Here is a 12,111-nt window from a genome sequence, read left to right as displayed (position 1 = left end):
CTTCCTCATTGTTACCCAGGGCACAGTAGAAAAAAAATTAATTGCATAATCTACTCTTTAACTCTCAAGATTGATTTGAGAAATTAATTCAAAATGCTTTATTCTTTAAAAATCCTTGTTTAGGGACACCTGTCTGGCTCAACAGTTGAGCATCTGTCTTTGGCTCATGGTCCCGGGATCGAGTCCCAAATCGGGCTCCCTGCATGGAGTCTGTTTCTCCCTCTGCCTCTGTCTCTGCCTCTCTCTGTGTCTCTCATGAGTAAACAAATAAAATCTTTTAAAAATAATAATAATAAATAATAAAATCTTTGTTTAAAAAACCCCCACCATTTTAAAAGGGAACATATTTAATTTGCTTCATTTCCAACCAGATATAATTAGTGCTTAGTGAAGCCTCAGCTCCCAGGGCACAAAACTAGGACATTGCTTTGTCTCTTGTTGGTTTTATTTAATTTGACTTTAGTGTCTTCACAATGAATTTATTGGCCTGATAAATTACTCCTTTGTTTTCAGAGACAAATCCTTCCTGTCACTCAGGTCTGTGTCAATCCTTTCTACTTAGAGCTTTGTAGAACAGTCACAGATGTTTATTCTTCCTACATAATTGTAGGATTTTTTCTTAATTTCCTAGAAAATGTTTATATTCTTCAGGTTTGTTTTTGAGGCTTTTTTTTTTTTTAACTATTCTAATGACACCATGTAAAGCATTAGAATCACAACTAGAAGGGATATCATGGGTGTTCCTCATGATTGAGCAGGGAACTGATCCAAAGCTGTGAGTTTCTATGAAGCTCCTCCTCATGAAATTTAAAGTACTGATCAGGGTCAGGCTTAGAAGGTGAGTTTTTTGTTTGTTTGTTTGTTTTGTTTTTTCCCAGAAGGTGAGTTCTTAAGGTGACTTCCATGGCATCTCCAAAAGAATCCCCGGAAGAATTAGTTTTGCTCACTAGATAAGGCATTCTCCATTCCTTGGATTTACTTATTAGACAGGTGGAAGGTGGCCTCTTTATCTGCTGCTTATAGTTCCCTTGTAGTAAATCCAGAAGGCTGATGGGGGTCTGAGTGGGTGGAGTCCTAATTTCAGTCTAGACTCCTGTTGAGGCTGGATGTTGGAGGACTGAGGATTAGAGACCCTAGTTCTTTACTTAACTCTTTTACCTTAACTTTTGAACCAATCTGTTAGCCTTAGCTGTTTGGTGTTTTTTTTTGGGGGGGGGCAGTATTACAAAATGATGATCAAGTGGTAACTGCTTGCTTAACTTTATAAATTACCTAACACTCATCAACGCATCATGTATTTAAAATTAAATCATCATTTCATTTTCTTGACTTTGATCATCCTCTCCCAAAATTTAAGTATTAGATTCATTTAAACAGTTGCTTTTTTTGTTTTGATTTTGGTAATATTCTTGATGTTTTGGGGGGCTTTTAGTTGTTATTGAATCAAACTTTAAATATATTAGTGTTCTTGATTTTTAAAAAAGGAAATTAGGTCATTGTTTATCTCCTTAATGTAGGATTTCTGGCTCAGTAGCTAAGCACAAGTAATTGGTTCCTTCGATTTGAATTTTAAAAATTAACAACTTCATTCTCTTAGTCATTCTACCACTTCTAGGTAAATTTTGAGCAGTGGAAGTACTTTCAAAAAGTTAAAGTTATGCTTCTACTAGTGTTTCAATGAACTGACTATAGATAGATAGCTCTTGACTATAAAAACTTGTATCCCATGCTACTGTGCATGAACCTTCTAAGTGCCCCTCTTCATTCCCTTCTGACCCCCTTACCCCATTCCCCATCCCCGCCCCCGACCTCCTCAGCTTTTAGCTATTAAGTCTGCTAGCTTTTAAATAGCAAATTTGTTAGGCCTTGAACACTTGATTCCCATTTTATTAGTAAGGTAACTGCTGACTCTTTATTTGGACTGAGACTTTTTATTGTTTTCTGAGCACTGAATATATTTATGTAGGACAAACATAATTTTAATATATTAATATTTGTATATATACGTTTAATTCTCTGTGATTTTTTCATAGTTTAAAATTTAACAATTTATTTAATCTATCTTTTCCCTCAAATATGTTGCTATCCATCACATTAAAACACAAGCCGTGAGGTTTTTTAGATTCCTTACATTAGTTTTAATATATATAGCTTTTAGAGCATTTCATTGTTTAGTTTGTTCCTCAGAGGTCTATACTCTTTTACTTCTCTGGGAGCTTAGTTGGATTAATACCATTATGGATTTGTGGAAATTTAGGCAATCAGAAATGCATCAATCTCCTGGCTTTGGCAATGGATAGTTGTATAACTTTTGAACAGTTACTACTAATATAATGAGCACTCACTTTGTTGACAAGATTAGCAATTATAAAGGAAAGGAACTCGGATGTCTAGTTTAAATTATAGTTAAGCAGAGAGAAGTGTGTGTATGTGTCTGTGTCTAAATATGTATGCATACACAAATACATATGTTAAAATACTAAATTGCATGTCTAGATCAGTATTACAACGGAAGTGCAGGACAGCCTGATATAAATTTGTAAAGTAATGCTGAGCACCCAGGTGGCTCAGTCAGTTAAATGTCTGCCTTCTGCCCAGGTCATGATCTCAGGGTCCTTGTATTGAGCCCTGTGTCTGGCTCCCTGTTCAGTAGGGAGTCTGCTTCTCTGTCTCCTCTGACTTGTGCATATGTGCTCTCTCTCTCTCTGAAGTAAATAAGATCTTAAAAAATAATAATGCCAAAGAGATACTATTTAGGGGACACCTGGGTGGCTCAGCGGTTGAGCGTCTGCCTTCTGCTCATGGCGTGACCCCAGAGTCCTGGAATCGAGTCCCATATCGGGCTCCTTGCATGGAGCCTGCTTCTCCTGCCTCTCTCTGCTTCTCTGTGTGTCTCTCATGAATAAGTAAATAAAATCTTAAAAAAAAAAAAAAGACATACTTTTTAAGGATATAGTATATACTTGAGTGAGTTTTACAGCTTTATGTCACCTGATACTGTGATGTATTGGACTTGCCTTCTCAGCTTCAGATGCAGATTTCTAATTTTGCTGAATAGCTCTACAAAAATATTGCTCTTACAAATTCAAACTATCTAGACTTTATAACTTTTCGTTTATGATTCAGAATCATTGAGAATATGAATTGCTAGTTATTGTAAATGTTTTGGAACTCTTAGGGTCTAGTTTTAGATTTTATTTATTTATTCATGACAGACAGAGACAGAGACACAGGCAGAGGGAGAAGCAGGCTCCATGCAGGGAGCCTGATGTGGGACTCGATCCCGGGTCTCCAGGATCACACCCCAGGCCGAAGGAGGCCCTAAACCGCCGGGCCACTGGGGCTGCCCAGGATCTAGTTTTAAAAATAAAATGAGGTACATGTTTATTTTTCTGAATATAGTTACAAATCAAAAAACGTTAGTTTATCTTTTCCCCACCTAAATGAGCTAGCTAAACATAGCAATTTAAGAACTTGTTTACAGAGAAAACAACATATCTGAAGGAACAGTTTGGAAAAGAGCATATATTGTGTTCACTCTCTCTCTGTATTCCCAAGCTTTGAAGTGGAAAAGAATATTAAGCACAGGTCTATCTATGGGTTTGTTTGTCTTCATAATCTTAGATAAGTTATTTAGATAGGTAATGTATAAACCAGAATCTGAAAATGGCTTCAGAAGTCTGTGCTGTTTATTTTATCAATTCCTTTGTTATGATTTCATTAAATTCCTTACATTCTTTTTTATTAAAACCCTCTGAGTGTTGTAGGGTGGAGCATGTCTTTCTTTTTAACTGGTGACATTTGGCCTATTTTGATTAATTTGTTTTAGGGAGGGAAGAGCTTTGCTTAAAATGATAAGGTGGTAAGAAAGAGTCAGCTATGTCAGCAGATTTTTATACTGCACTGATTTTTTTCCATTTCTAAACATTAAACATTATTTTTCCAGTTATTTTTCTATCTACCTTTCATAAGTATGATTACTTGCACATTTCCTTGCACTGAGCATTGAAAAATGAATATCCATAAAATTATTTCAATCAGATATTTTATTTAAGATCACATGGAAGCTACAAATTGTAGATGAAGACAATAGTATTACTTTTGTACATATTGTCTTGGAATATACAATATTTAAGAATTTTATAATGCAGTGTAATACAGTAGCATCATAAATGGTAAGATTTGCCATTTATTCCAAGAGTTTAAATCAGGGTTTTACTGGGCTTAAATACCTCAATGTTGGGGATCCCTGGGTGGCTCAGCGGTTTAGCCCCTGCCTTTGGCCCAGAGTGTGATCCTGGAGTCCCGGGATCGAGTCCAGCGTCGGGCTCCCTGCATGTTTCTTTACAGTTTTCTTAACTGTGAAGCATGTACTCTATTTCATTCCCATCCCCTAGAAAGCCCCTTTCTATCTAAATTGTGATATATTATTTTGCTGCTACTTTGCTCCCACTTTGCAGCTGGTTGAGGCAAGGGGTAGGTTTTGGTGAGCACTGGAGTAATCCTTAGCCTATTTTTTGACCCATTTCATTCAATCAGGTGATAATTCTATAGGCGACTTTGCCAAGATAAACTGCTGGATTAGCAGTGCTTGAGCATTTCTTTTTACTTGGAAAATGTAGGGTTTGCTGAAATATAAACAGATTGGAAATCACATATATTAATGAAATGTAAATAAATGTATTTAAACATAATAAAAGGTAAGGGTCTCCCCCCCCTTAAGCAAGCAATTTAATTTGTAAAGTGTATTGGGATATTTAAGTTAATTGCTTTAATTGCTGTAGTTGATCCATTTATATTTATTCATGTGCTCTAGGTTAGGTGCAAAGCTTTTCTCATTCAGTCTGTCTACTGGCTGACAAGTTACAGCCATCTTCACCTGGCACTGCTAGTTTCAGTAAAGGGCAGGGACTCGACCTAAGCTCAGTTCTTTAAATAGAGTATTGTCAAGTAGTATACCATTTCAGTCAGCATCACTGGTAATATTTACAATAAATACCGTGCCTTTTGCCCCAAAATGTCACAGCACACATCTCAAACGTAGCATCTATCTTCTCCAATAATACTGAATGCCCACAAAATAGGGCAACACTTCCTACATTATTTGAAGTCTAAAATTTCGCCCAACTAAATGAAGAGAAGAGCATAGTATCTCTTAAAAGAGAGTGGCATCTAAAGATAATGTGAGGAATAAAGTGTGGTAATTTGGAACAATAGTATTATGTGTTACATTACACTGAATAATTAACTTCTCTATTAAAATTTTGCTACAATGGAAAATACAAGTTACTTGAAAATATCACCAAAAGATACACCTATTTTTGCATATTATGTGGGGATTTAATTTAATTGACTTAGGTTTTCTTTGGGAAATAAATACATTTGGCAAAATTCTTCTTGACTATGGGAAAACTACTTTTTCACATTGTTCATACTTTTAAATTTTTCTTTGAATTGAAGTAGTTTCACTTTAACAAAGTTTCTTAGGGATTGTGCATGTCTGATTTTACCAAATATAATTTCTAGCTTCCATACTCTTTTAAAGTATTTGTAGTACTTTACTAACTGAATAAATATAGTAATAAAATTCTAGGAAATATTTGAACTGTTCCACTTTATATACTATATTAATTAAATCTTAAAATTGAAGTTAGTACGAGTTTTATAGTCTGGCAACTACTTTGACCCAGGAGTCAGGCACTCAGATTTTCTTTCTTTATTTTTATTTTCTATATTTATTTCAGTAGCATTTCCTCCCCAAATTCTTTAATTTTGGCTTTCAAATGTTTACATACTAATTTAGCTTTTCCTATACCTTCAAAGGAACATGTTTTGACATATAAAGTTTGGCTATTTAAAGTTAACCATTGTAAGGACGCCTGGGTGTCTCATTCGGTTAAGCATCTGCCTTTGGCTCAGGTCATGATCCCAGGGTTCTGGGATCGAGCCCAGCATTGTATCAGGACCCCTGTTCAATGGGAGTCTGCTTTCCCCTCTACTCCCTGCTTAGGCTATCTTGATTATTCACTCATCTGTCTCTTTCAAATAAATAATTTTTTTAAAAATAAAATAATAAAGTTACCATTGTAATCATAAGTCAAAACATTGTTTTGTTGAAAAGTTTACACTTATTTCATTTTAACTATGAAAATGAACTTCTTTATCAGAATCAATGGGCTTGGAATTTATGAAAATATGAATGAGAAGTCTGTAGTGATCTTGGCTTCATGACTAAAAAATAATTATTTTTATCCCTTATTAAGTAGAACACTGGATTTCATCACAGAATGTCATAAACACTAAATTCAGGAAATAGAGTCATTATACCTGAATGGTGAACATAAGGTCATAGCATAATTTTCTATCATTCAAATGGATGACAATCACTAAGGAAGAGCCCATATCTATTCAGATGTGGAGAAGAAAAATAATTCTACCCTGCAGATAGTTTGTTGTAGTGGAAAGAACATAGACTTTGGGGGTCTGATAACATTTGGATTTAGACCCAAAATCTATTCCTGCTCCTGAGACAAGGGAGATGTGGGAGGAGCAGTTTCCAGAAAGAATCTCAGGAGTCATGTAGTCCTTACTAAGTCTGATTTGATTATTGAACATCAGCTCTTGCTTCTTCTCAGCTCTGTGGTAATAATTAGGCTAAATATATCATTCAACTTAGTAGTATTGGAATTTCTCCATCACATGGTCACATCTACTTCTCTCCTGAGCCAGAACTGGTGATTACAAGGTCCTGGCAAACTTTACCAATAACTTTATTTCATAAATATAAATAACTTTTTGATAGTTATGAGCATTATCAGATTTGGATCTGCCACTTGCTGGCTGAGTGACTCTGGACAAGTCATTAATTTCTCTATACCTCCATTTCCTCAATGACTCTGGACAAGTCATTAATTTCTCTATACCTCCATTCCTCATTATTTCCTCAAAATAATTCATGTCACATAGCAATATAGATGAGTATTGAATAGATTAAATATAATAGTTAACTTTCCATCTATCACAGAGTTAAGAGCTCAGTATATGTTAGCTATTTATTCTTGTTGTTATGTAAGTAACAAAGATGTGTTTTTATTTGAAGGGTTGGTTTACAATCAAAGTACCAAAGTGCATCTGATCAAGGAGAAATATCAAATCCATTTGCACTTAACATCTGTCATTTGAAATGTAAACAAGTGTTCAGTAATTTTGTAAAAGTACTTTATAACATTGCTCCCTGCCAGTTTTCTAATGATTATGAATGAGAGCTTTGAAATTGCACTATAGTAAAAAGCACAATTTAATTGATGCCAGAGTTCAGGGGTTTTTTTTGTTTTTTTTTTTTTTTTTGCATTAAGACTTTGAGAGTGTAATCCCTCATCCCAGGCCTTAGAGCTCTAACAGGAGTTAAGACATCACAGATCTTGGCACACTATGCATATGTCTCCGGCTACCTCTAAAGGGCCACAAAGTGGACTGGGACCCTAACAGAAGATAGAAGTGTAAAACAGATGGCTTTTTATATTCCTTTTTGGTAATACTGCAGCAAGAAATGGAACCTAATGGTATATTATTTTTATATTTCTTAAGAGATTTTGTGCCAGTAAAATTGAGTTGTAAGATCCCCTACTGTTCTACCTTCCATAACATTTAACAAAATTCATAAATAAGAACAGACAACACGTTCACGTTTTTTCATACTCTTGCACTTATATCAGTGGTAGCCCTCATTTTGTGGTCTGAAGCATCTTTAACTAGAATTCTCTATGGGAGCAACTTCTTCAACATCTTCTTTACTGGGCACTTTATTTCAATATATGTAAATATATTTAATTTCAGTTTTCAGAAAAATCTGATGTTATTCCAGACATTGGCTAACATCTATCCATGTGACCTTGATCAAATGATGTAATTTGGCCAGGCCTCAGTCTTCTGTGTTCAGTAAAATGATTATACTAGTTGATGGCCAATGAGTTTTGCTAGCTCTGAAAGGCAAGATATCTTATCCATTTGGTTTTGGTGAACTCTGAAATGCATGACCTTTACATAGAGAGAAAATAGCATCACGTGCCGGTCCCTCTGATTTCTCTAGAGCACAGAATCCACAGCTTCCTTGTTACAACTTTTATCAAATAGAGCCAAATGTATTTGGGGGTGTTGTTGATTACTTGTGACTTGGGAAGAAGAATATGGTAAGGATGGAATAGTTGGAAGGAATAAAAGAAGAGGCATTTGCTGGGATTTTACTGGAACTTGTGTTATTGACACAGGGCTACTACCACTAGAGAAGCCACCAGGAATTGGCTTACAATGATGGCTATAGGAGCCATCAGAGTACTTGACCTAGATTGAATTTGTATGCTTCTCTGTGTTGGCCCTCATTGATTTCCATCACTTTTATGACATCCCTTCATACCTACCAAGTGGCCATTGTCTCATGCCACCATGGCTCCCTGGCCTCTCTGTATCTTCTCCTGTGACCCAGGATGTGATGTTCCAGGTTAAATTCCCAAGCAAAACACTTGATTTAATAATGTTCTATCAACCAGAAGTCAAAGAAGAATTCAGTCTAATAAACATGGCCTTGTATTTTCATGGAATTATTAGAATGATTTTACAAATGGTAAGTAACCATTTTGAAGGGAATAGGCAAAAAAGGACTTTCTAGTAGTGTTGAGTATATTAGACTCGTAGAAGGAATTATTTTGAAGCAGTTTGCTTTTGAGACTAGCCTTGGTTATTGGAAACACATCTCTTTACTTTCTAAAATGGGCAATTGTAAAAATTTTGCTTCCTTTTAAAATTATACTTATTAAATAGAAATCCTGTGTTTCTGCTCAGAGCTTTAATTAGCAGGTCAAAGTTTTTACCTAAATTATTAGTTCAGAAATCGGTTTGGTGAAGTACTACTCTCAAAAGATTCTTGGTACTGTTTTATGAATGTTTGTTTCACCTCTGGATATGAGAGAAGTCTCCACTTCAAAGTCATAGATATTGGTTTAACATTATATATGATTTAGAAAAATACAGTTGTAAATAAGCTGTCTGGAGATGGGCTTAGAATAAGAAACTCAGCTGAAGGCAGTGGCACTTAACACTAAATTTAATCCTAAATAAAAAAAAAAACAAAAATTACTAACTATATTCATTTTAAAAGTTTACTTTTTAAGGGAAAAAAGAGAGTTCTTAATAGTAGGATCAATATTTTTATGCCAATAACCTTAACTAGATTTGTATCATGTTTATCCCAGATACAATTGAAATTTCTTAATATGGATGCTAATCCCAATTATCATTTCCAATCTTGATTTAAAAACCTTGAGAATGTTCATTGATCTTAAGGTACATTTAGGTAAACTAAAATATCTTTATTTTTAGGTGCTCTTATAAAAATAGTAATAGTATTTTGAAATTTTACTTTTGTATTGATTTTTTTCCTATAGAAAAGAAGTTTCTAATTTTTGAAAGCTATAATTTTTATTTCTTTTTTTTTAATTTTTATTTCTATATACAGAACTAACTCCTGTTGAATTTATACTTTGTGCCAAGCCCTACACTAAGTACATTTTAAAAAGACATTTCATTTCTCACAAATCCCTCTTGAAAAGTTACGCATCTTGACTTAAGTCACACAGTAAGTAATAGACAGGATTTGAATCTTGGTACATGGTGTTTCCACTAATCAGTAGTATTACCTTGAAAAAAAATGGCATTCTCCAAAAACGTGGTTTTTAATGGTGTGAATTTAAAGAAAATTCCAGAACTCTCTAAGAAGCTTTGGTTTATATTTAAGGCAAGAGTTAAAAATTATCACAAGTATGCAGATGTATTTGTTTTGGACTCTGTAAAAATAAATCTGGATGTAATTTTCAAAAACTGGAGGAATAATTTGTTAGTACTGAAAAATAAACCTGATCATGAGACACTCATTTTGCTGATATGTGCAGTTATTTATCATAGGTTCTCTGAATTAAAATTATAGTTTCTTAACATGATTTAGTTTCTTTGCTCTTTTCTTTCTCCTAGAATGGAAAGTTTGTACATGTTATCTGATCATTGTTTATTGATAAAAATAAATTTTCAAGTGATGGTAGATGAGATTTCTTAGTGTAACTTTGGACATTTTAAAAACATTTATTTCATAATTGAATCCTTTTAGAAAAGTCTGCATTATTCATACTTTAATTTCTTTATTCATCCCAATTTTGAACATATGTCCCTAAATTCCTAGGTTTCTGACGTTGGGAGAGTTATTTAAACTGGCACTCACTTTTCTCATCTTTAAAATGAGGCTAATAGTGCCTAACTCACTGAATTGTATCATGAGGAATAAATGAGACACAATATACCATGCTTAATTAGCAGATTGCAAGTACTCATGCCATTCCTGTAATTGCAGAATGGCCACTTGAACATGTTAAATTTGGGAAATGTTCAATCACTGCATGTGTTTGAATGCTGTGACCTGAGGATGATGAATAGTAGAGGAAAGAGCATGGCTTTACTGTATTTAATAATTAATATGCAAATATTGCTTAGCATTGTGAACTTTTAAAAACCTACTTTCAAAGAAAAAATCCTTTGACTTAAGACAGTTCTCTAAAAAGCAAATACAAAACCCATCTTTAGAAGATATGGCTTAATCATGGCAATTAAGACTTCATATAAGAGAAAGAAAAGCTATTCAGCTTTCTCCTCTGTACTGTATTGTTCTAAGTATAGCTTTAAACAGCATATCCATCACCACTTCTGGGTGTTTCCAAATACATTAAAGGACTAGCAGAAATCTCATTGCATATATATTGCATATCTTCAAAAGTTGACCATTTGTATCCTGTGGTGCAGCAGGGTATTTTGTAGGCATCGTTCGTGCCTATTTTCCACTCTTACCCTCCATGCTGAGTCACTGAGTACTAGTTAACAAAGCTTAACCAGTTTCTCTACTGTGGGGTATCTAGCTGCACATTGTCTCTCAGAGGCAGTGTGTTTTGAAATGCTTCCCAAAACGGTTAGGCTAGGGAGCCTTATTTCCCCATGATGCGTGACTATTGTTCTCAATATAGAAGAAGACTACCCGCTGAGCACGTAGCCCAACACAGCTGATCCCATGACCCTGAGATCATGACCTGAGCCAAAACCAAGAGTCAGTAGCCCAACCGATTTAACCACCCATGTGCCCCTAGTTTTTATTTTTAACTGGTTCTCTGTACAAAAGAGAATTCGTATTATTGTATTCTATTATTGTAATATATATAAAATACATATATGTGTTATATATGCATAATTATGTATTATAGTTTTGATTATTCTAATAAGTACTGTTCAGAATATAAAGTGCTCATTGTGCAGAATCTCTTTCTTTATGATACCAAAAAAACTAGTGGCTAGCATCAGTGTTTTATTTAACTAAAGCAGCTAGCCTGATTGTGAAGATTTTAGTATAATACATTTTATCTACATACTATTTCTATAAAGAATGCTTTAATATGCAATACCATAGGGCTCAAACAAAACTAGACTAGACATGAAAGAAATATTATAATTGGCAATAAGCCACATGTATGCTTGTGTCTAATGTCCATGGAGTAATGGAATTTGCTCAGTAGCTTGATAGTGGCCATCACAAGAAAATTATACCATTTTAAAGTATGCAGTCAGTTCTGGTTATTTTTGAGAACCTTTGGTCACAAGTTTCATCAACTGATCAATATATCACCTTGTTTTATGTGTTTTTCTGTCAAAAGATACCTTATTTGACATATATTGTTGATTCATTAACGTTAAACTCAGAGCCAATACCAGTATACCTCATACTTGAACAAAACTTACCTAACAACAGGTACTTTTCTCCATAAGTCACATCACAGCCTTCATGTGCTTAAGAACATTAGTGTCAACAGTATGCTTAGGAGCCATTTTCAACAGTAAAGTCACCAACAAAAACTACAAAAATGCCAAAACATGGCACTTAATACACTGAGAAAAACATAACTTGTTGACACTATGAAAGCTGAAACAGGAAGGCAGAGTATTGCCTCTTTACAACCTCACCTGGGAACAGTCAGGGGTCAGGCAACTCAAATTTTTCATTGCAGAATACATGTCTTTGAATGA

The 12,111-nt window shown here is 34.5% G+C and overlaps 1 protein-coding gene across 6 annotated transcripts in view; it reads left to right on the top strand.

Annotated features, from left to right (window-relative positions):
- The window catches only part of RASSF8 (Ras association domain family member 8), a 124,061-nt gene that overhangs the window by 87,672 nt on the left and 24,278 nt on the right, over positions 1-12,111 (top strand). The window lies entirely within an intron of this gene.

This window comes from Canis lupus, chromosome 25, assembly GCF_048164855.1.
Source record: "Canis lupus baileyi chromosome 25, mCanLup2.hap1, whole genome shotgun sequence".
Lineage (NCBI taxonomy): Eukaryota > Metazoa > Chordata > Mammalia > Carnivora > Canidae > Canis > Canis lupus.
The sequence above is the reverse complement of the archived record's forward strand: the minus strand, read 5'-3'. Positions and strand labels throughout refer to the sequence as shown.